Here is an 18033-nt window from a genome sequence, read left to right on the forward strand (position 1 = left end):
AGGACTGTCTCCATTGCATGCCAATCCTTTTATGCATTGCTTAGCATAGCTGTCCTAGAAGATAGTTGATGTACAAGAGTGCCAATACCAAATTCCAATGTGTTGCCTGCATCAAAGATCCGATTGTGTACCTACTACCTAACCTACTCGTGCTTGAATTGGAAGAGATAACTGCAAATATTGCAACAGTGAGTGAGTGATTGTGAGTGATGATTCATGTGGTGGCAGACAGTGAGGGAGGGTGTTCAACTGTAATTTGTAAACCTGATTGAGATGATTTGCAATGTTTGGGGCCTGAATGGTGGATGATAATTTTTCCTGGAGGTGATTTGCCTTTAGAAACTTACTAAGAAAAAATGTACCTATACCGTCCACTCCTAAGATCCTACTTCATTTCATCACTTAGAAGGGCTGCTCTAGAAGATCATTTGATTTACAAGACTGCCAAATTCCAATCTGTTGTTGTATCAAAGAGGAGATACAGTTGTCTATCTACTACCATGCTTGGATTGGAAAAGGGACCTATTGCACCAATGAGTGATATATTATTGAGTGATTGGGAGTGATGATTGATGATTCATGTGGTGGCAGACAGAAAGGGAGGGTGTTTAACTGTAATTTGTAAACTTGAAAAAGATGATTTACAATGTTTGTGGCCGTAATGATGGGAGATAATTTTTCCCTGATGTTATTGGCCATTACAAACTAGAGGGCACATTAGGATGGCGGGCGGACTTTTTTCTGGTTCTTCATAAACCAGACCAGTCACTTTAATTACCAAACAAAACCTATTAAAAATACTGCAATTCCATTTCTATAATTAATCTTCAACAGCAGTGCGCTACCCGTCTACCCGTCTATCTTGCTCGGGTCAGGACTGGGACAGAGTTACTCAGATTCAATCGGAGGATGGAAGAACTCAAAGCAGGACTCATGAACAGTTACAAGAAATAAGTTATTGACTTCAAAGGGAAACCATAACTCTGAGGCTTAGTACCTAGCTATGTGGAATGGGGACGGGTGCGTTGATTTGGGAAATGGTGCTGAGTATGTGCTTTGCACTGGTGGCAAAAGTGAAACTCTGAGTCCTCTTATTTTTTGCTCTGCCTCTGAGTCTTCATGGTATACTAGTCATGAAATTTACCTTCCTTCTGTCCTTCTCCTTGACTCTACATTACAATACAGTTTCTGTTTTACAATTTACAGACCTTCTTGTCTCCTGCACAAACAGAAGGCAAAAGCTGAGTTCAACATTCCTGCTTACCTACCGAACCAGTCCAGACAGGCACCCCAGACAGAGGTATGGACATTCCTTTTAAAAAAAAAATATTTTTATTAATACCCAGTACAATGCACAAATCAATACAATAGTAATTCATTCAATTAATACATCTATTATACACATATTTAAGCAGTATAAAATCAGCCGAAATACATGTAAAAAAACTGGCTTTTTGTACTAAAATCAAGGGAAAAATTCATATATATACAATGGAGTAGGCTAAAGACGAGACTCCCTCCAATCCTTAAGGGGGGCCCAAATATTCAGTCCCAGCTCCCTCATTCTCCTGCCTCTCCGAATATACAGAGAGGATTCGATGTTATGAATTCCCAGGAGCCTGGCTAACCACAACTGGAAAGAGGGTGCTAAGCTATCCTTCCATCCTGCTGCCAGCAAAATCCGTAGGACTGCCACACGTATAAACACAAAGGCTTCCTCCTCTTTATTAAAGCCCAAGTAACTGTCAGTTCCAGTTATCATAAGGGTAGGGGATAGGTTGATCTTAATACCTAGCAGCCCCTCTCAGAACTTCTCAATCTCAGCACAGATTCCCCTTAATTTTTCACAATGACAAAACATATGCAGCAAGTTGGCTGGCCCTTCCTGACACCTTGGGCATTTGTCATCCTCATTTTTACCCCATTGATATAACTTGGCAGGTGTATAATACAGATTAAAAAGGGTTTTATAATGTTGTGCTCTTAAGTTCGTGGAGCGAAACAGCTTGCCCGCAAGTTGTACTGCTTTGTCTAAATCGACATCTGGATCCCCTAGTTTCGCCATCCACGAGGTCTCACATTTATCCATATCATCATGTATCGATTCCATTAGTGACCTATATATCATTTTAATTCTAGTTCCACCTCCTAGTAGGTAATCAATCATATTTATTCTGCTCCCTGGGTGGATGCGCGGTCTGATACCCATAAGTGTTTGGCAGATTTGTAGATATTTAAAACCATGATTGGCCGGGACTTCAAATTTTCGTTGAATACCGTCAAAACTCATCAGGTTATCTGCATCAAAAATATCCCCTGTACTTCTGATTCCTTGTTGCTCTCACACTCTTCCCATCCTATCATTGCTAAATTGAGGAAAGATGCTAGAGTTCCAGAGAGGCATGTGATAGTTAATTTTCGGAATTGCCATTGTTTTCTGTACAGCTTTCCAGACTCTCCAGACACCATCCAGCACCTTATATCGCGTTTTACTATAGTAGTGTCTATCCGTCCTGTGTAGCAAAAGGCCATAAGCTTCTCTACCCATTTCCAATTCAAAAATGGATGTGGGATTGACACTCCAGAAGAGGGAGTCAGATGGATTAACGGCAGGGTCGAATAGTATCGCCATCTCACTTACTAAACAGGCCCAATGATAAAATCTAATGTTGGGAACTGCCAGCCCTCCCCTTTCTTGTGGCAGAGATAAATATCTCATAGATCTTCTAACTTTACCATATTGCCAGATAAAGTTAATAAATACTGACTCTATGGATTTTATCCAGTCCTCCCCTACCATAAGAGGGATAGAGCGAAAAAGATATAATATTTTAGGGAGCATAATCATCTTAAGTACATTGGCTCGACCTATTATAGACAGATGGATGGTGTCTATTCTTTTTAACTCTTCCGCAATAGACGCAACCAGCGGGGCGAAGTTCTCTTCAATAATTGTGTTCATTACAGGACTTATCCTTACCCCTAAATAGGTTGCTGAATCAACGTATCTTCCATCCTGTCTTGCTATATTGTTGGTGTATATTACTTGAGTTTTACTTTCGTTCAGAAGGTACCCTGAACAGCACCCACATTCCATGGCTATCCCTGTGAGAGCTATCATAGCTGTAGCTGGATCTGTTGTAGTTCTAGCCAGATCATCAGCATAAACCAATTACTTTGTCTCAAACCCTTTACACGCTACTGGCTTAATATCCTTGCAACTTAATATCCTATGGATCAATATAGAGGGCAAACAGGATCGGTGAGCAGGGGCAGCCCTGTTGTGTCCCACGAGAAATAAACATTTGTTCTGAGCTGCCTCCCATCAACTGAATTTTGGCCCTAGGATCAGCATACATAGTTTTAACCGCTCTCCTTAGCTTAGGGCCGAAGCCCCTTCGTGCCAATATCCCCCACAAATACTTCCACGTTACGCGATCAAAGGCCTTTTCCGCGTCCAGGAGGATCATCGCCATCCGTCCCCCGCGGCAGCCTGCACATCGAATAACGTGATGGCTCTCCTAATATGGTCTGTTTTCCCTCGACCTGGGCTAATCCCATGCTGCCAGGGGGAGACCAGACCATCGATGACCCCCCCAGCCTTTTGGCCAAGACCTTGACATAGATCTTAGTATCAGTATTTATGAGGGATATTGGACGATACGCACCAGAATTTTCCTTGGGCCTACCTTTTTTATGAAAAACAATAATGTTTGTTTCTTTCCAAGAATCTGGAATACCCTCCGTACAAATTATACCATTAAATAGATCCAGCAACATGGGGGCTATAACATCCTGTAGACATTTATATAGTTCCAGTGGGATACCATCTGGTCCTGCAGCCTTCCTGATGCTAGACCCTGCAGTGCTTCCACTACTTCCTCGAATAATAAATCTTCATCCAGTGCCAGTCTATCCTGCTCACTCAGTTTAGAGCCTAAATCATCAAATGTCAAACTAGAAAGATCTGCTCTGGCCTCCTCCTTATATAGATATTGGTAAAAATTCTTAAAAACATTACGGACATCATCTGGTTCTGAGTACTCCTGATCCCCTTCACGAATACTCTTTATTACATTCCTGCTGCATCCCTGCCTGATCCTTAGAGCTAACCGTTTGCCCGCCTGCTCCCCAGTCTCATACATCTTGCCCCTCTGGGTCTGATACTCATCAGCAGCTCTTTGGGCTACCTGTTTATTTAGCTCAGCTTTAATAACAAGGATCTTCTGCTGGCTTCCCGCGTCCTCTCGCCCACAAAGAATATCCTTCACATGCAATTCCTCTGCCTCTGCCAGTTGGCCCAGGAGGTTCTCATTCTGAGCCCGAGCCTCTTTGTTCAGCCTGGCAGAGAAGCTGATCGTCTCCCCTCTCAGGGACGCTTTGAATGAATCCCATACCATATTTCGGGATGCACCATACCGATTCATGTCAAAGAAGCTTTGGGCCCAAATCTTTAAATGTTCTGTGAATTTAGTGTCCGCTAGCAATCTCCTCTCAAAAGTCCACCTTAGATAAGGCCTGGTTAGAGTATCAATATCATATTGTAGAATTAGTGGACTGTGGTCGGAAATTACTTTTGGTAATTTTTTTATTCCTACTCTATTCGCTTTCGTAGATGAAATAAGAAAGTAGTTCAATTTAGTGTACTTTTTAAAAGGGCATGAGAAATACGTGAACCCCGGGTTATTAGGCTCTGGACATTCCTGAGGAGAATGCAGATGCGCCACCTACTTTAGCAATACAGAATCATTTTTCTTATAACAATCATATTTTTAGAACAGGGTAGGTTCACTCCTCCATAATTGATTTTCTCAAACCTAGGAGACAGAACATTTAGATATCTGATAGTTTGGGTCTCTGGGGCAGAAGGATTGTTTGCACTGCATTTAACTGTACTGTGCCATACTCATTCATTTGTTTCGTTCCACAACAGATTGATGACAATGATGTGCTGATCATCACCCAGATGAATATTGTCCTTGTGTACTGTTTGTCTTTTTATACACCTGAAGGAGTAAGGAGTGATAAAAAGTGTCTCTATTTAGTGGTGGCATGTGCTGTGTGTCTTAATACTGCCCTCACTCTCACAGTTGTGTGACATGCTTCATCATAGGGCTGATACAAAACACCCCTGCGCTGCCAACGCCTTGGGTGGAGCAATAGGGTAGGGGAAGACAAACACAACACAAAAGAGAAACAAATGATTTCTAAAGTGCCTGGGCTCGCCGGAAGTGAAAGTGCAATGTAGATTAAAACTAGCTTGGAGGTGTCGCTGAGCCTATACTTTATTCCTGGACCCTCCAGCCAGGATTAAAAACGTGAAGGATAGTGGTGATTGGAAGATGTAATGTGCTCCTTACACCCCTCCTTACTGCCAAATCGTCGACATGTTTCGGCCGTGTGTTTGTGCCCCTCGATCGGGGTCACGCCGGCCTTCTTCAGGACTCTACCGGTCCCAGAAAATCTGTGTATATCTCTCACTTCATTTCCGGAGATAAGAAGGTGTCAGAACCACTTCCTCTGGCCCGAGGTATTCCCTAGACAGTACTCTGTTGATGTACTAAATAGGAACAAAGGAACAAGAGACAAAAGGACAAAGGGGTCATTGAAAAAAAATTGGTTCCCCCTCATGGTTCTATGTATTGCAGTGACCTATAAAATACAGAATCCCCCACAGACTCAGGTCGATTACCCTAGTTGTACTCCTAAATTTAGGAATCAAGCCAGTTGCTCGTTACGCACAAATTGCGTATCCTACCCAAAGAGTAGGTGTGGATCAAAGCGACGTGTACACGATAGTACGTATTCATATAATCAAACATAAGGACACATACAGCCTGATTCATGAAGCAAAATTGCACTCGCAAAGGGCAAGATTCTCAGAATCTTGCCTTTTGCGAGTGCAATTTTGGCATTTGGGATTCACAATCCCAAATGCAAAAATCGCTAATGAGGAATTAGCAAATATGCGAGGATTAGCATTTAAGGAATCTCTATTAGAGATTCCTTAAATGCTATTCATGACACTTGCAAAAATTGCGATTTAGCAAAATTGGGCCGCTATTTACCGAGAGGTCAGACCTCTCGGTAAATAGCAAAAACATAGAAAAATGCTTTTAAAAGCATTTTTCTAAGTTGCATGTTGCACACACACATGTCCTTTGGACATGTGTGTGCGCAACACCTGTTCAAATGTGCATTTTAGGGGTGCTACAGGGTGTCCTTTGGACACCCCTGGCACCCTTAAAATCGCTATCTGATTTGCGAGTAGCAAATTGCTACTCGCAAATAAGGGATACTCCCCATTCATTCCTATGGGCCTTTTGGCCCATAGGAATGAATGGGGAGTTATTCCTTTTTTTGCGAGTAGCAAATTGCTACTCGCAAATAGAGAACATGTAGGAATCGCTATTGATTTAGCAATTCCTACATGAATGCCGTTTTGCGTGTCCTCAATAGCGAGTCGCTATGATTCGCTATTAGGGCCACGCAAAACGGCCCGTACATGAATCAGGCTGATAGTGTCTTATCACTTACCGATTTTACCCCTAAACAATGTTAAAACTGGCGAGAGGAGAGGCGTAGACTAGCGCATCAAGATGGTGGTTGCACGCTAGGAGTGCTCTGGACCCCTTCGTCATCCGCGCTATCATCCTCCATCATCAGCAGCCCTCCTCTCACCTACCGGGTGTCTCCTGTGTCTGTCCCGGTGGGTATTGCCCGTTGGAGCGGTGGGCGCTGTTTCATCAGGTCTAAACAGAGCGATCCGAGCTTTGGCCTCCGATGCGCCTGACTCCAACATGCGGCATTGGTGCTCTGAGGCCTGGGGCCTTGCTGAATCCCAGTGCTGAGGCTCACTTCCATCGCTGCAGCGAGCATGCGATTGTGCCTCCGAAGGCTTTGGGGTGCTCCGGCAACACCATATCTGTGTGTGGATTTACTGAGTACCGCATCCTGAAGACCAAGTTCCATGGCCCCCACTGTCCGGATCCCGGCTGGGTCCCCTTGAGCCTGGGGGGGCTGCGGATGGCGGCAGGACTGTGCGGAGGTAGGAGGTTCAGCTGCGGGGTCCCCTGCCCCCGTTAGACCTCTTGAGGCCTGAGCCTGTCCTTGACGGGAGCCTGGCGGGGCTGTGATGTCTCCTCGAGGCCTTTCATGGGACTGGGCATGGCCTGAGATCATCCAGGGCCTAGCAACAACCACCCTTTAAGGCCGACCCGGGGCCTGCACAGACGGTAACCGCTGGTGCTTGGTATCCACCCGGGACTACGGCAGATGAGACCTGCTTGTGTCCTCGTGGTGTGGGTCCCGATCTGGAAGATGTCGGCGGGGCCCATCCGTGGCCAGTTTCCAGCCTTTGCGCTTGCATGGGACCGCGGACCTGCACCCGGTGGAGTGGGGGTGGGTGCTGGCTTGCCTGTGCAGGTGGCCCCTGGTCCCATCTGCATGGCCCCTCTCCCCTTTCACAGCACCAATCTGGCGGGCTCGCCCCTGATGTCCGGGGCCCGGCTCTATGGTCCCCTTTGCCCCCCGCTTGTGGCTGTCCTGGCTTGAGCCCCCGGGGTCTGACTGCCTGGGGTGGCACTACTGGTCCTGCGGCCTGGCTAGCAGGGTGTGTCTGAGGCCATGGCCCATGTTCCAAGGGGCTGGAGTCAGCCGCATACACCGAGCGGCGTGGGGTCCCGGACGAGGGCCCCCTCCACCTCTCCGCCTTTCTGAGCCGGCCCTGAAGTGCCTCGTGTGATGCTGTGAACCCCTCTCTCTGGTCATTTTGCTGTTACGATCTCAGCACCTGTGGGGCCCACACTGCAGCAGGTCGCCAGCGGGAAAGGTGTAATCGGTCGTGCCTATCCAGCAGCACTGGTCTCTGGCAAGGGGCCCCCTACTACTCCCTCACTCCTGCACTGCCCCCGAGAGATCCTGCCAGGCCCTGTAGGCCATAGTGCCTGGGCCTGGGTTGACTGTGGGGGGCGCAGATCAGGACAACGCTCTCCCTTTCCAGGGGGGCGGATTCGGCCACACTTATCGAGTGGCGTGGGGTCAGGTCACGTACCCCTCCGGTCTTCCCCCTTCCTTCTTCTGTCCCCGTGGGGTGGGGTGCTCTGGGCCGAGTTGGGCGTCCCCCACGTCGGGTCAGCCATCACTTCGGGCGGCAGAGAGCTGAGGGTCCGGAGTTAATTCGAACCTGTACTAAGGTGTTGAGGGGTCTACATAGGGGCAAGAGCGGCATCCGGGTTCGAGTATAGACTATTCGGGTGCCGTGCCTCTCCGGCGGAGGGTCACCTCCTCAGTGGACCTGGGCCCTCCCTACTGGCTGGGCGTCTGAGGCCCTGCACCTGCAGCAGCGATGGGTAGGTACCATGCCTCTAAGACCTCCGCCCCGCAGACTCAGACTAAGATGGACCAATACACCACCAAGGATCACGAACCAACGGATGGGGTGACTGGGGGATCATCCCTTACTTGGACTGACATTTCAACCATCCTACAGGCTATTGGCCCCTCCCAGACATCGGTAGAGAGTAAGATCGGAGAGGCCCGGGTGGACATGGCCCTGATACACCAGGATCTTCGTAACACCACGTCCCGGATCTCGGAGGCGGAGTCCCGTCTTTCTACGGTCGAGGATGAACTTGTACAGCGGAAGACCCAGGTGTCCCACCTGCAGAACCGCATATCAGAGCTACATCGTCGGGCGGAAGACGCCGAAAACTGCACGCGGCTAAATAACCTCAGACTGGTGGGATTTCTGGAGGGGGTGGAAAAGGACCACACAGACACCTTCATTGAGATCTGGCTGAAATCCTGGATGCCTAAATAGGCCCTGTCGGCTTGGTTTGCAAATGAGTGCGCCCACCGTTCTTTAGCACCTAAACCTTCCCCGGGCCCCACACGTCCCATCATAATGAGGATCGTTAACTTCCAGGACAGAGATGCCATCCTCGGTGGGGTTGAAAGAAGACATTGTCTATTTCGGTCCAGAGCTGTTCCAGGCTCTGCTCTATCCTGTCCAGCCGGCTCTCCATTTTCCTCTCCATGCAGTCCAGCTGCTGCAGGATGGGCTGCAGCATAGTGCTCTCAGTGTCAGAGCAGGAGGGGGCGGCAGCAATACTAGTCAGGGCCACTGACAACTGGAGTCATCTATAGAATGGCCGGGAGGCTGTGTCTGACTGGCAGTACTGGGGCCTGGGTCAGAGGCAGCTGTTTGAGTCTCTACTTCTTTATCCACCTGGACCACCAGCCGCCTATATTTCAGCTGGATAGTGTCCAGCCTCTACAGCCGCAGATGGGCAACTATCTTGTGCCTGCTGAGTGCTACGAGTAGACTAGCATGAGTCCCTTTATCAAGAAAAGCTAAAGAAAAAAGACAAATTGTAAACAATGCGCTGTGCAAACACTTGTTTAAAATTCAGTAGTGGGTGGCACAGTAGCAGTACATTGCTGTTCTCCTGGGACCATTGGAATTTGATGTGATTAAAAATAGAAGAGTCACAGGGCCAATTTTATTTTTTACCCACATATGCCACACATAAAAAGCACTGGCACAAAATGACACTAGATAAAAAAAACTGCGATTTTATGTTTTTTTCTTTTAAAGGTTTGTCTATTAACTAAACAGACACTTTGAGTGGATAAATAAAAATAAGTAAGGCATTATGTACTATGGAGTACAAGGTTTTATTCTGAAACAATGGAAGCATGCTAGCCATTGCTTCGGGTACTTTGCTACTGTCTGCAGTTAAGACAGCTATAGTTGACAATTATTTATCTTAAATTCCAATGGCCCTGTTCTTCTCCAAATGACTTTCACTTTCTAATCTGACTCCAAAGAGGCAGATGAATAATAAATACGTTACTATGTCACACACATTATATATAATGCGGATAATATTATCCTGTCAGCCATAAGTAGATGGTGGTGAAAACGATGCACAGCACTACAGGGAAAGGAACAGGCAATATAGACTGTATTTGTCACGTTTGTCACAGAGTATCCCTTATGCCAAACTTGAAATCAAATTAGGCACTTAGTCCCACTTTACTCATGGCCTTGCCCACCACCACAAATTATTTCCAACAAATTAATTTGCTGGGCAGTAAGCAAAGGACTCTTGACTTACTTTACTGCAGGGTAAAGTAGAGGGATTCTGTGGTTAGGTAGAGCTTCTGCTATGGAATAGAAAGGTGTCACTGATCATCGATTCATCATGTGCCTGAGATTTGGCTTACTCAGTCACTGTAATAGACTAAATTGTCTAAATGGAAAAGTCTGAACAGGCGTAAAGTAAATCTGTTATGGCAAACCATGAAATATATTTTGAAATCACTTCTCATGGCATCAATAATGTGGCACATACCGAGAAAGGATTTTTCAATTTTGTGGTAGGTTGGGAAGGAAGAACTTAAGAAAGAATAAAGGAGTGAAGCACTAAGAGGGGACTGAATGGGTGAAAGGAAACACACCTTGTGTCTTCAGTTTGCAATGCATTGAAAACTTTGTAAATGCTGCATTAACTGAAGCAAACGCACATTGCACAGCCAACACTGCAGTCACAAATTGAACCATACTGCACGTCGGTCATGGCAGGTGAAATGTCATGGTCAGGGTGGGCGGTGATGAATGATGATAGGTGTGATACATATCTGCCTCGCTCAACAAATAGTTAGAAGGGGTTAGAACAAAAATGTAAATACCTGCCACTTTGAACCACAGCTTTGATAACCACAAAACAAAAGTAAGCAAAATATGTGACCAGGATGCCCTTTTCCAGAAGAGCTCCCCTGTTTATTCACCCAAACAATTATTCATTCATTCATTCTTCCTACTATTCCTACCCATAGCCACCATGATTTAAGCTTTACTTTCTCCCATCCAGTCTTTCACCATAATTTCCAATCCATTATCCATCCGTTCAGTATCCACCCTTCTTTTCTATCATCCTTTTACTCATCCATTCATTTACCCAATACTCACCCACACATCCTTTCATCCACCCACGCATTCATTCCTTTTACGCATATACCATTTCACTCATCTTTTCTTTTAACCTTCTGTTCTTTCCTGTGTACATCAAGCCATCATTTTTAGTGTACATTATGCAAGCTTTTGCTGAGTTGCAGACAGAAGAGGCCATAACTCAATCACTGCTGTAGCTGGTAAGGTGGGGGTTTGTGATAACGAGTCACGATGACGCCCTTGTAGCAAGTGTGTATAATACTAATTGTCAAGCAATGTGACTTACCACTTCCCGTCCCTGCTGCTGCTTTTACCCCTCCAACCAAATCTCCTTTTCCTCCTGCAGCAGCACGTGAGCCGGCTGCACTCTGGCTAGAAAAAACATTATAAATATTTTAGATGACAGATATGCCTCCATTAAAAATTTTTAATTAAAAAAAATACAACCGTAATGAATCACAATAGTTATTAAGAATATCACTCTGGGTATTTGATTGGTTCACAACGTTAGAAAATCCAGGTAGTCAAGCCAACGAAAAACATTTTGTAATGGAGGTGCAGAGCTATAGCCTATGATGATGATGATAACTTTGAGTCATTGAAGCACAATGATGGGGTGGAATGTGTGCCGCCTGCCAACAAGAGACGAAAGGCTTGGTGCTTCCTTGAGCATTGCGTCAAGGTTAAGGTGGAGCTAGTTGCCTGACTGTTGCAGGCAATTCTGACCAGTGGATCCCTGACTGAGTAGCATACTAGTCCACCACTTGTGTTGTATTCAACTACATTATATTTTCTTTGTTACACTTGATTACCTACACTTGCAGTACCACTGTTGAGGTCCTGATGAAGACACTACTCCTCTTTTGAGGGTACTAGGCTGAAACATGTCAACAGTTATTGCACTCTATGACAGATCAAAATCCACTCTGTCATAGCCTGTTTTTAATCCAGGTCAGGAGACAATTAAATAAAACTAAATTGCGTACCTCTGAACTGGTTTTAACCCACATTTTTTCTATCACATTCCACTTCCTTCATCATGTCCATTTCACATAAGGTAATTAGTATGCCTCTCTCAAATAAACAAAACATCCCTGAGCTCTTCCCTCTAAGAGCGGGGGTTGTAGCCCGCACCATGACTAGGCTCATGGTGCAAGGAGGTTACCCTATGATGAAGCATGACAACCTCGGGTGGGTGAGGGAAACCTTCCTAGGACACTCGCCTTTTGTACTAGCATTATTCCTGTTTTATAGACTAAGGGTTCCTTTAAGTGTTTTTTTAATTCTGGTTTAGAGAAACAAACTGTGCTGATGTCTAAACCCCCTCAGACCCTTTTTTGGTGTTTTGTTGTGTGTGTGGAATAATAATGGTGAATTTAAGACATATTGTGTTGGTTAGCAATTGCAATGGAACATCATACTTCCAGCCACAGTTCACTGTCATGGGTACTGCAAAAATGAGTTACACAGAACAACATTGGGGGTAGAGGGGTTGGTCCCTGATCATGACTACTCTCTTGTTAACTGTTACATTCTGCGCAAGAAAAAAAGCCTTCTCAGCAAACATACATGGTGAATATTATTTATAATACTAGCTTACTTGGGCAGGCAATCTTCGTGGCAGACAGTAGAATACCGTAAATCTGATCTTAGTCTTACAGTACCACAAGATATATAGGGGAACTGGAATGATGAACAAAGCAGAAGAACACTGCAGATTAGTACCGATGACAGGAAAAATTCAACTTCCAAAAAAAAGCCATGAAATAAGGAAAAAAACATAATGTAGGGATAGCAGGATCGGATAGGGGAGTTGGAAAAAAAGGAGACAGTATGAAAAAAATATTCAAGGCAAAATTAAATGTAGTACAATAGTGGGAAGAGGTAAAAGTTAGGGAAATAATTATAATTAATAGGAGGACTTATTGGGCTGAGCAGGGCCCTCAGCAGTGGCGCTGGTGGTCAGCTCCTCCTTCCCAGCTCTTTCCGGACCCACCTGTGCGCTGCCTCTCTTCTTTCCCTTTGCTGCTGATCTAAGAAATAAAGAAGATTAAAATAATAGATTAGTGGTACAGTTAATCACCACAAAATTAATAAATGATCTTTGATTCTATTATCTTTTCTCAACCTCCTTGGAGGACCAACTCAGTCTCCCTTTTATGTAATGCATAGATGCATACTAGTACTACACATCACTGAAATTGCTTGGGACTGTACGAGCTACAGAAAGAAAGTCACAGAGAATGCCAACTCACTTATACCACTAATTCACAATAGTGACAGGAGGCCAAAGGAGTATGCAATGGCTTCATAAATAATCAGCCAGAGCAAGCACCAGTGAATATGATTAGGTAGCACTGATGACCTGAAACTGAATCACATTATACTATTCTTATTTACCTCTGAGTGTGAGCAGCATCCTATTTGGATTTTTTTTAGCATTGTAGAACACAAACACAGCAAATAATTAACGCTCACTGAGCTTTGCAATCATGCTTCCTAGCAGGTTGAGCAGGTCCTGTTCCAGGTCTAAGATACCCACCCAGCGGTGTATCAGCTGTTGGGTGGTGCGCTGGACATGGCTGGCGCGCCACACATACCTGCTCATCATGCCCTAAGGCAGCCAATGTTCCCGCAGTAGGTACCCAATGTCGGGGCTGCCATCAGCATGGAGGGGAAGTGGCGCTACATGAAAAAAAGCGTTGCTTCCACCTCACAAAAGATTGCTCAGGGCTGCACCTCTTGGTACCGCTGCCGTCCACAAAGTTGGGGGCTGCCACTGCTGGTTGTTCGGGGGCCTGGCGCTGGCGCTCCCCTGGTCGCCCTGCTCTGGCACTGGGCGGGGGGAAGAAAAGAAACAGGAAAAGGAAGAAAGAAATAAGGAAGTTAAGGGAAAAATAAAAAAAATACAAAAAGTCACAATAAAACACACAAAAAAAACGTAAAATACATATACACAAAAACACACATTAATAAAATAAATAAAAATGAAGGGTAGATTAATTAGGAGGGCGGAGGGTAAAAAAGATTAAGAAGGGATTGAAAAACAGACCCAGAACCATAAACAGGGTAAGAAAACAAGATGGCCGTGACCAAGCGAACCGCGTGGTGCCATTCGTGCATGATTTTGAACGTGATAATGTACTCCGTATTGCGTTTGACGGTAAAGGGCAATGCAAACGATCGCACCAGGAAACTCCACCTGCCCACGGAATTCCACAGCGTAGCAGAGCTTTTTAACCACTTTGCAGAGTTTCACGTAGCGTGACTCTGCAAACTCTGCACAGGCCTACCGATTACCTCATGGGACCCAGATCACTAGCTGGAGAACATTTTCACCCCCTTCCCGATCCCCTAATGTGAATTAAGAGAGCACATGCAAGTCTTTGTCCAAGATGGCCTCCTTTTTAAAGTCCGGCATCGTGCTGTTGGCTAACCGGCTGTGATGCCACCACCGGCTAATCACTCCTTACCACATTATGGCGATGGCAGTCCCCCTGAGGTGTCGTGCTCTGACCCCTGATCTTGGGGCCTCAGGACTGGAAATCCACGCCAGATGCGGCATCTAGTGAGCCATATCATTAAAGATCCTTGTGGGGAAGTATACTGATCATACTGGAAGAGCAGGTAGGAGGCTGTCCCTTTATTTCTCGTTATCGGATTTGTTCAGCCACATTTACTCACTTTTATTGGTGCAAGACTGTTATTTTTCATCATCTTCCCTAGCTTGGATTTCCTGGTTATTGCCACAGTTATTGGTTTGGTTTACACTGCCCATACTTGTAGTTTTGATGGACTCTTTCATACAAAGGGCAGCAGGGATCTTTGACAAATAGATAGAGTTGCTGGCCCGCCAGCTGTCCCGCTCCCCCATAAAACATCACTTCCCTGGTCCCTCAAGAGTACCATCATCTCGGGTTTCTGAGCAGGGTTCAGGATCCTTTACTTCATCTACCCGTCAGGAAACAGGTGGTGAGCTGGTCCTTTCCGCCTCACTGGTTAATGATACCCAGGCTAAAACACTGTCTTCCTACATGCAGAGTAAGAGCATTATTATGTCCCCGGCCATTCAGCCACCAACCCCAGCAGGGAGCACAAGAGTGGGAGTAGGACCTGGAGCCAAAAGAACGTGTTCCTTGACCGAGGTCAAAGCTAAGCGTTTAAGGACAGAAGGGACGCTGCATAGTGTTCACAAGTTGAAAGCCCTGACCAGGGAGGATATGGCAGCCGTGATGAAAGGGTTTTTGGGTTCTCTGCTGGTGGGTATGGATTTAAAACTGGGCCCAATTAAGCAACGTTTAGCAACAATAGAGCTAGAATTTCTTTGACTCAATCAGCAAAATCCAATTGGCGATAAGGTACCTCACGTTGGACCAGTGGGATTATCTGGCTGTTCTTGCACAGAGGTTACAGTTGGCTTGGCCAGGGTACAAGGATACAGGAGCAGTTATCATCACCAATCACTGTGTTGGGGAGTATAAACCAAACTGCTCGGCCCCCAGCAGATACAGCCTCCTCAGCAGCAAGGATAAAGGGGGGGCTGCATTGGAGAATCCTAGTTTGAAAGATTGTTGGGGGTCTGCCAAGTCTACATCAGGCGAGCTATTGAGAGGAGGGGGTGATAGCTGAGGGGCAACGGGTACATCGAGGCAGATGCCAATCACTCTACATCTTCCACCTGAATCTGCAACGTATGTAGAGGTTTTGGGGAATGTTCTGTTGCTACTGATGGGCATTTCATGAGACTTTTGTCAACTAAAGAATAAAGTCTTGCATTGGGATTAAGGGTGGAGGGATTCATTAACATGGTGCGTAGAGTTAATTGGGTTGGGAGTTCTAAAAAAACTGCAAAGGAGATTGTGTCATTACCAACTTTAATAGACCTCATGTGGCAGAGAGAATCCTCATCGGGTCTAACCTGAGTAACCCCAGAGGCCCCATTTCAACCATTGTGGCCCTTGCCCTGGGGCACTTCTACAGACCCCGAGTATTGTGACACCGCTTAGCGAGATGAAGCCTTGGAGGTTCACTGTTTATGCTCAGCCTGGTCAGCAGCTGGTGACTCTCGATATACCCCTTTCTAACAGTTTTACACCATTGGAATCGCTGGACACTTGAGATTGACATCCTGTGGTTGATTCAGTGGAGCCTTCAATCCCTAGACATCAGATTGTTCTTGGTTCTCCAGATGATGGATTATTGGATGGCAAGGCTTGTAAATGTTTATCATGGAATATAGCAGGGCTGGCAAGCAAGTTCTCTGACTCTGGCTGGAGTCTATTTATAAAAAGATTTGAAGTGATATGCCTACAGGAAACGTGGGCAATAAAGAACAGCTTTTGTATACAGAGGTACAAGTCTTATTTTGTGCCTGCCACCCCCTTGAGGGTGGGTAGACCCAAGGAGGGTTCGGTAGTCTATGTTTCCTTAGCAGTGCAATGTAGATTGGCTGTGTTGCCTACTGATAACACATGTTTGCAAGACTTGTCATTCTCTTGTGGGTCAGGTAAACTGTTGCTTCTGAATTTTTATAACACTACATCTTCCCTTCCTGATGTTTGTAATATCTCTGTGTTAAGAAGCCTGAACAATTCTCTAGAACACACCAAACAGGGATACACCTTCAACGTGCTAGTGAATGAGTTTGATCTAACTTTGGCCATGTGTGAACTGGACTAAGGCAGGAAGACCATTAACCCCACCTTTACAGGGAAGGGATGTGACTCATTTATTGACTTTATTTTTGTTTCAATCCCTCTTTTTTTACCTTATCTCGGACTTCCCCATAGAAGAAAGTATACACAGTGACCATAACCCCTTGTGTATTAAGGCTAGCTGGCCCCCAATAGCCAAAACCTGGGGGGCAGGAGGTAGGGGCATACTGAAAGTTACGGATGGGGAAGAATGCTCAGATGGGCTCAGATAAACCCTCACCTTTATTATGAGTTGCAACAGCTACGTGCCATAAGTAGTTAGTGACCTGCACAGCCCCGCAGGCAGAGCCGGGGAACGTCCTTGAGGCTTTCAAAGTAATTCCCCATACTATAGTAGACTTACTTAAAGCCTGCCCCTTCGGCACCTGGACCGGGCCCCAAAATGGTTTGATTCTGATTACTCTCATGCAGCAAGGACATTGAGGGAAGCACTAGGTACCAAACCAAGGGACATTGGTTTGGTAAAGGAGTGTAGAAGGTTGTATAAAGCCGAACTAGCAAGATGCAAGGCCGAGTGGAGGGAGGATGCCTGGAGCGAGCTCACCGAGGCAAGTACTCTAAAAAAACAGCTCCAAGTTTTAGAGCATCGTACATAGACCTTTTTTGGCCGCAGATGCTGCAAATGCTTTTGATGCTCATATTACAGAGGATGAATGGGTAAGTCACTTCAAGGAAATGTTCCAGTGCCCATAGATGTGAGCGCATCCTGTGGAGTAGAAGAAGGGAAATCTGCTTTAATAATTATGGACAAGGAAATAAGGAAGAGCATTGTGGGGTTATCTAGAAATAAGGCACCAGGACCCGACGGGATCCCCCTGACCTTTATATCTCCAATCTGTAGCTGTGGGTGCCAGCCCTCACCTCAATTGGAGTTTTATCTTGAATCATGTTACACAACATATTTGTGAACAATGTTTATAATGTGATCACCCATGTGATTATGGACAAGTAATGTAATTGATGTCATAAAAATTGCTCTCCTAAATTGAAGTTTTCATCTAAAATAATGTTACACAACATTTTTGTAAACAATATTTAGAATGGGACGTGATGCAAGGAATTTTACGCCAGATTATTGATACAAACCTCCATTAGAACTTTGGAAGATTTGATCACCCTCTGGTCTCAATAATCCTTTTGATATTAATATAATACACATACATATCGCACCGAGATATATATATATATATATATATATATATATATATATATATATATATATATATATATATATATATATCACTGTTTGGACTAACACTACCCACCCAACATGGCACCTGGATTAACTGTCCATTTGTAATGAAGTATGCATCACACGGAGTATATCTATTGGATTGTATAAGGAACATGGACAGATGGTGA

The sequence above is a fragment of the Lissotriton helveticus genome, chromosome 1_1 (assembly GCF_964261635.1).
Source record: "Lissotriton helveticus chromosome 1_1, aLisHel1.1, whole genome shotgun sequence".
NCBI lineage: Eukaryota > Metazoa > Chordata > Amphibia > Caudata > Salamandridae > Lissotriton > Lissotriton helveticus.